Genomic DNA, 6,628 nt, shown 5'->3' on the forward strand with positions numbered 1-6,628 from the left:
CTTCAGTGCATGGCTGCCGGCCGCCATCTTGGCTGACAGTTAATTTGCATAAGGATACGCTGATTAGCCAATGGGAAGGGTAGCGGTCGTACGCCAATTACCATGTTTCTCTTTTATTAGTGTAGATAATGACAATTAATTTTGAACTATTCCAGTAGCATTGATGACCATAGTCTGTGACCTGTAGTTCTACTCCTCTGTATATTCCCTAAGTGAACTTATATAATGCTCACCAACTTGAACAAGAAGGTTCACAGCAGCACTATTTATAATAGCTTAAGAAATACTTAAGTGATAATAATAGCATTGATATATAAGGCAGAATATATTCATGCAATGGAATTATTACAGTTCAGCAAAATGAAAACATTTCCACTACACTCAACAGTGTGCACTAATCCAGGAGTGAAACATTTAGCAATCAGTTGGCATAGGGACTGTCCAGTCTAAAGAGATCCCAGCCATAGTGCTGGATCTGGGTCCCAAGACTCCCTGCCAGGTGTAATCCCTTAAGGAGGTGGAGGGACTTGAAGAGGTCTCATGGGATCCCTAGTGATGGGAGGAACAGGAGCAGAGCCAGGTAAGCAGAAATTGACCACCAACTGATATGGAAATATTTTAGGTGTTTGTCAATCAGTGCAGCCTACTGGTATGCATGGGTTAACTCTAAGCACAAGAATACAGACAGTATGACTCCATTTATATGACATTCCCAAACATGCACAAATATAAGAGGGTAAGACAATAAAAAAAAGCTTGGGGAAAAGAAACAGAAATGTCCAGAAAATGGTTATCCCTCAATTGGGTTTGGGATGAGGTGGGATGGAGAAGGGAGCCACTCTTCAAAGGTAAGAATAACTTTCTTTTCCTTAAATTGACTAGTGAGAACATGAGTTATAGACTTTATACTTTTATATACAGTAAATAAGTATTCTTTTGTATCTATTAACTATTTCAGTAAAATTCTTTTAAAAGAACTTCAGCCCTAGCCGGTTTGGCTCAGTGGATAGCTTGTCAGCCTGCAGAACAAAGGGTCATGGGTTTGATTCCAGTCAAGAGCACATATCTTGGTTGCAAGCACCTTCCTGGGCTGGGCCCTGGTTGGGGTGCATGCAGGAGGCAACTAATTGATGTGTTTCTCTCAAATAGATGTTTTTCTCTGTCTTTCCCTCTCTCTTCCACTCTCCCTAAAAATCAATGGAAAAATATCCTCAGGTGGGGATTAACATAAAAATAAATAAAAGAAGTTCATAAAAGAATTTAATAAGAAGCATATGAAATTGCTGTGGTTCCTGCCATCCATATCTTTTCTAGCTGCTTGACAAAGATGAGCAACTCAACTATAATTGGCGGAACTCTTAAACCCACTTAAATTCTAAGAGCTTCTACCCAAATCACTCCAGAACCATTCTTGGAAGAATCTCTCTAGTAAGATGTAGCAAGTCCCAACCTCCAGAGTACATTCTGCTCTGGCTCTTTAATTTAGTACAATCGTAAGAACAGTAGTTTTATTTTATTTTTTACTCTCCTGGAATCTTCTCAAGTTTTGAAATCTTTAAAATGAGGGCATGGAGTAAATGACTACATTCTGTTTCTCTTGCCTAGATTTCAATGGTGATGCTCTCATTTGAGTCCTTTATCATGTGCTTAAGCTGTGTGCTACCCCAAGTCTCCTCACTGAGATTTGCTGAGTCAGAGCAAGTTTCTGAGAGTACATGAAGTGTATTTTGAGGGCCAAGGAGTAGGGGGAGTTTGGGAGATTGCACACATGTGCAATTTTTTTTTATCAACTCCAACAGATGTTTGGCATTTGTAGATTCAACGTTCACTTTTTTGGTCATGTGTGAACAGCCCCTAACAGCCACACCACGCAGCAGTGATCCTTTCCCTGAAGCGCCAGTGTGAACTGCCTGCGTGTTGCAAAGCGACAGCACAAGAGCAAGTCACGTGGGAGCCTTGTCAAAGTTCCTCATCCCAAAACACAACCAGCAAAACAGAAACTCCCTGAAAGTGAGAGAAACTTTATTTCCTTGAGTGCAAGTTGAAAAGGCAAATAATTGGTGGTCTGTGAATAACCATGGGAACCTCTTCTCTCTGGACAGAAACCTGATTCAGAAGGCAGTCAAGAGCCTACACAAGTACATCCACATTTTCAAATTGGGAATATGCCAAGGGTTTAAGATGCATCCTTAGAGGATGTCAAAGGTCTACAGTGTTGAATCTTGATTGAGGAGGTTTTCAGATTTCCTCTGTCATTAAAATTAAATCAGTTCTTTTTTTTTATCAGAGCTCCTCTGATCTTAAGATAGCTTTGCATCAAATGCCAAGCCTAGAAGTCCAATGAATGAATGAACAGACTAACTTTGGTGACGGAGGCTCAGAAGAGCATGTCATGGATGTATAACACTGCTTTTATTTTTTCCATCTTTCTATTATTTATCAGCTCTTCTTTGCATACATTACTCATTTTTTTTAAGTTGGCCGTGAACCTCAATTCAAGGACCCATGGCATTCAGAGAGTTCCCAAGATCCCTGGCTGTGTTCCCCCAATCTGAGGGGTATTCTCAGTTCACCTCTACTGCACACCTGGATGTAAAGTTCCACCCTTCTCCTTTCTTCACAAGGATGCCAGCTACCCCTGGCATTCTGTAACACTTGGAAAGGAGGCAAGGAATCACATCTCTCACACATGGCTTCATCAACAGACCGTACGTATGGCCCAAGCGCTTTTATTCTCAAACTTTACCCTCCCAAAAGGGCAGCCCTCTGGAGAGTCACCTCCCACCACCAACCTCTACCTTTCAAGCCCCTGGGATTTCAGAGAATAGCCTTTTCTCCACCTTATTACACCAGTGTCCCTTTGCTTATGTAAACTTGGGATAGTTCTGAGCATTTCTGACCATATTCAATGACCTATGATTGACAGTTTCTTCTTAGCAATTTCAAAAATGTCTTCAAGTAATGTACCAAAACAAACAAACAAACAAACAAAACATGCGATTTTGTGCAGCTAGAAACTGAGCAATATTCTTCAGCCACTTTTAATTATGGACTTCACATTTTGACATACGTATTATATTTAAAAAGTGTCAGTAATCGCTTTCTTCTCCTTTTATTTTTCCTGGTGCCTTTGTTTTGGAGTAAACTGTAAGCAAACTGGGAGCGAGTCAGGCAAAGCTAAGCACTGCTCCTGTAACTCAGACACCCTTCCAGTTTTGAGCACAATGTCTGAATTGAATAAACATCACAGCTTAGCATGAGGGTGTTGCCATGACACCTTGACCTTGTGTTTCTGATGAGCTGTCTAACGGCACACTGGCAGTGAGAAGTCCACATTCCCTGCACTGACGTAAGAAACGCACGCCTCTGGGGCTGACCTCTCATCTTTTCATCACTGTGTCACTTCCAACTGCAGCGTTAGAGTCACCAGGTTGGAAGGCTCTAAGTGTGTCTCCTGTCACAATACAAGTTTGCATGTTTCCTTCTTAATATTTTCTGCAGCATCAAATGTGTAATACTTCCCTGCTAAAATTCAGCAAGAGATCATAAACTTCTCAATGAATTTCAACGTGAGAGAGCTTTATAGTTATAATGTAATTTTGATCAGTAAGCCCCTGGCTGCCCAGAAACCTCGGGGGGTTCTGTTATCTTGCATAAATGCAGTTTTTCCTTTAAGCATCATGCGAAAGAAATCATTTTGGGTATATTTCAAATTCTCATGCCTTTTAAATTGGACACACAAAATGTCATTGAAACTTCTCTTTATACATCTGGGTCATTGTGAGCATATTGGTAATTATGGGCCCTGAAGACCCATCAAAATATATAAAATTTCAATGACTTGTGTGCATTAAATACTTACATTAAATAGTCTTAAAATTCTATGCTCTGAAGTCCTGTGCCTTTTAAATTTATGTAAAGTTTTTTTTTTAGTTTTTCTGTTTCTTACATTACTAGTACTTCTTACTGACACATGACCAAAAAAAAATTTTAATAACCCTTGCATAGTATGGTATGTTATCAATATCTTTCAATTTGCTAGGTGTGTTTGGCAAACAAATAACCAAGCCTCTTAAGACTTTCCACTAATAAAAAGTCCTGAAAGAGGGTATGAAATTTTCTGCAATGATCAAAATTCAGGAGCTGTAGCTCATGGACTTACAGCATCTTTCTTGGTTTACAACTTAGGTCCCAACTAGGTTAGTGAAATTATGTAAATGTGAGGTCCATACTGTTGTAGTATTAGCCTAATAACCATCAGCTACAAAGCACATGTTAACCTTTTAACTCATCTAATTTCTTCTCCATATTTCAGTGGGTTTGGAAAGGCTATGATGATTACACCCACTTCACAAATAAAGAACAGCACTGGTCAAGGGTCTTGGTGAAGTCTAGCTGGAAACACCAGTGCTACCTGTTCCTATAGCTAGTGTTTCCTGCCGTGCCTGCCCAGCACATCTGTAGATCTGTAAATATGCTTCGATTCCACTGGAAATGTAAAGAAAAACAGCATGTCAGGGCCTCCTTAATGGGCAGCATGGAGAGCAGAAAAGAACCTGAAAGATACCAGGGAACTCACAGCGGGGGAAGTGAGCCACAAGTTTAAAACTGTCCAGTTGTCACACAGTTTTCTTAACGTTATCTTCCATCAAGTCGGGGCCTGGAATCTGCCAGGATTTCAGAGGAAGTGCATCTTCTCCTTGCCTGTAACTTTCACACACTAAATGTCCCAATGACTCACTTGGCAAGGACCCAAAGACAGCACACGATTCTCCGCTGCCACTGAAACTCAATGGGCAGAGACAGTTCAACAACAGTGCCAGTTAAGCACGTCTTAATCCACTGCCCGGCACACACCTTAGAAGCTGGCCCTTGAAGAGAACCACTGGCGTGTTGAGAGAGAAAAAAAATCTTAGCCTGAAGGGGACAGACTTCCCCACCATACTAATAAATCTGCCCAGCAGCCCTAGGCACTAAGGGGCACGACAAAGGGGCCCATGTGATAGTCCTGTGTCCTGTGAGTACATTAGCAAAGCAGAGTGGGGGAAAAGAAGAGGGAGAGCTGAATGTCACACACACCTTCCCCTCCTGCCTGCAGATATCTCCATGGGACAGCTGATCTCCTACCTTGAAAAAAAATCCCACAGAATTTTAATTCAAGAATGGACAGGGGCTCCAGCCCCTGCAAGTCACCACAGCTTTAAAGAGCATATGTCATGCATGCATACTGGCCAGCATCTGAGGTCTGCTCTCCGGCCTACAGTGTACCCCAACCTCAGGGCAAAACTGAAACCCCAGTGGGGCAGAAACTCTTCCCCTGGGTGGGAAGCATAGAGAACAGCTGGGACCCAAAACAAGTGGGCCTGGGGGAGTCACCCTGGATTCCGATTTCATGTTCTCTGTTACTTAGGAACCCAGGTTCCTGCAGGAGTGATTGCAACCTTCTCCCTGCAGGGGTGAAATGACCACATGAAAGTTCAGACCAGAAACCACTGGGTGAGAGTGATGTGGGAGGGTCTTCGGATCAACACCAACCCAAAGCCAATTGCACCCTGTCCCCAATGGACATGTGATCTTGGCCTCTGTTCTTCACATAAGATGCACAAATGACTCGCTCTTCTCCACACTCTCCCTGCCCCCAGCATACGGATAGTTACATAAAGACATCCTAAACATCTTAAACGTGGGACCCAACTTCTTCATTCGGGGGAGGGTGGGCGGGGTGGGTGGGGAGCTGCTGGGCACAGGGTCTGATCATTACTTGGGGTTACATAATCACACCAACAAGGGCTGGAGAACGTGGAGATCGTTTCAGCTCACACCTCATCCTCTTCCCACCCCTCCCCCAACACCCAGAAAAAGCAGGCCAATTTTAACACGAGCGAAGCACATGATGTGGCTGGGTGGCACCTGGCTGCTGCCCGTCACCATGCCACGGGCTGCCAGGAACTTGAAGGTGTACAGCAGAAAGAGAACCAACGCGCTGCTCATCCAGCGACCAGACCTCCCAGACCCTCCGCCTGCAACCACTGCCCGCGAAGTTCAAGGGAGGGTCTGCCAAACCACAGAAGTGCACCGACCTGCCAGTAACCCAGAGCTGTCCCATCCAGGAAGGCGGCGCCTGGCCCCCAAGTCCCTCTACACTCTTCTGCCCGAGTCTGCGCCGGGGCAGGCAGTCCGCGCGCTCAGGAGTCCTCGGGCAGCCGCACAACCTCCGCAGGGCCAACAGCACCAGCAGTGTTTCTAGTTTTAAAAGGTGGTAAAATATGGGGCACAACTTGGAGAGGGGGCACCCGCTTGACTAGCGGTGAGGCAAGGATCCCCAACAGAGTAGGAGTTTGGGTTTGGTTTCGTGTGGAGGGGAGGGAGGTGGTGATTTTGCTTTAGGAACATTTGGGGGAAGGGGCTCAGATGAAGGGGAGAAGGGAAAGTTCATCCTTCTGCCTAAGCACCCAGCATCCTGCGAATCTCATTCTCCACCAAGTGGGCCACAGAGACAGCTGCGGGCCTGAGCGACCCTGAGCAGCAGCCCGGGCAGCAGGAGAAAATGCGGGTGGCGAGGCTCACGGAATCCGGTCGCCAGTGCGCGGGTGCCCGGCTGCCAGCAAGGAGCGCGGCGCGCACAGGG

At 44.7% G+C, this 6,628-nt stretch overlaps 1 long non-coding RNA gene across 2 annotated transcripts in view; it reads right to left on the reverse strand.

Moving 5' to 3' along the window:
* Window positions 1–6,628, reverse strand: part of LOC102261575 — a 62,525-nt gene that overhangs the window by 55,201 nt on the left and 696 nt on the right. The gene's annotated exons all lie outside the window — the stretch shown is intronic.

Source organism: Myotis brandtii, unplaced genomic scaffold (genome assembly GCF_000412655.1).
Source record: "Myotis brandtii unplaced genomic scaffold, ASM41265v1 scaffold220, whole genome shotgun sequence".
Taxonomy (NCBI): Eukaryota; Metazoa; Chordata; class Mammalia; order Chiroptera; family Vespertilionidae; genus Myotis; species Myotis brandtii.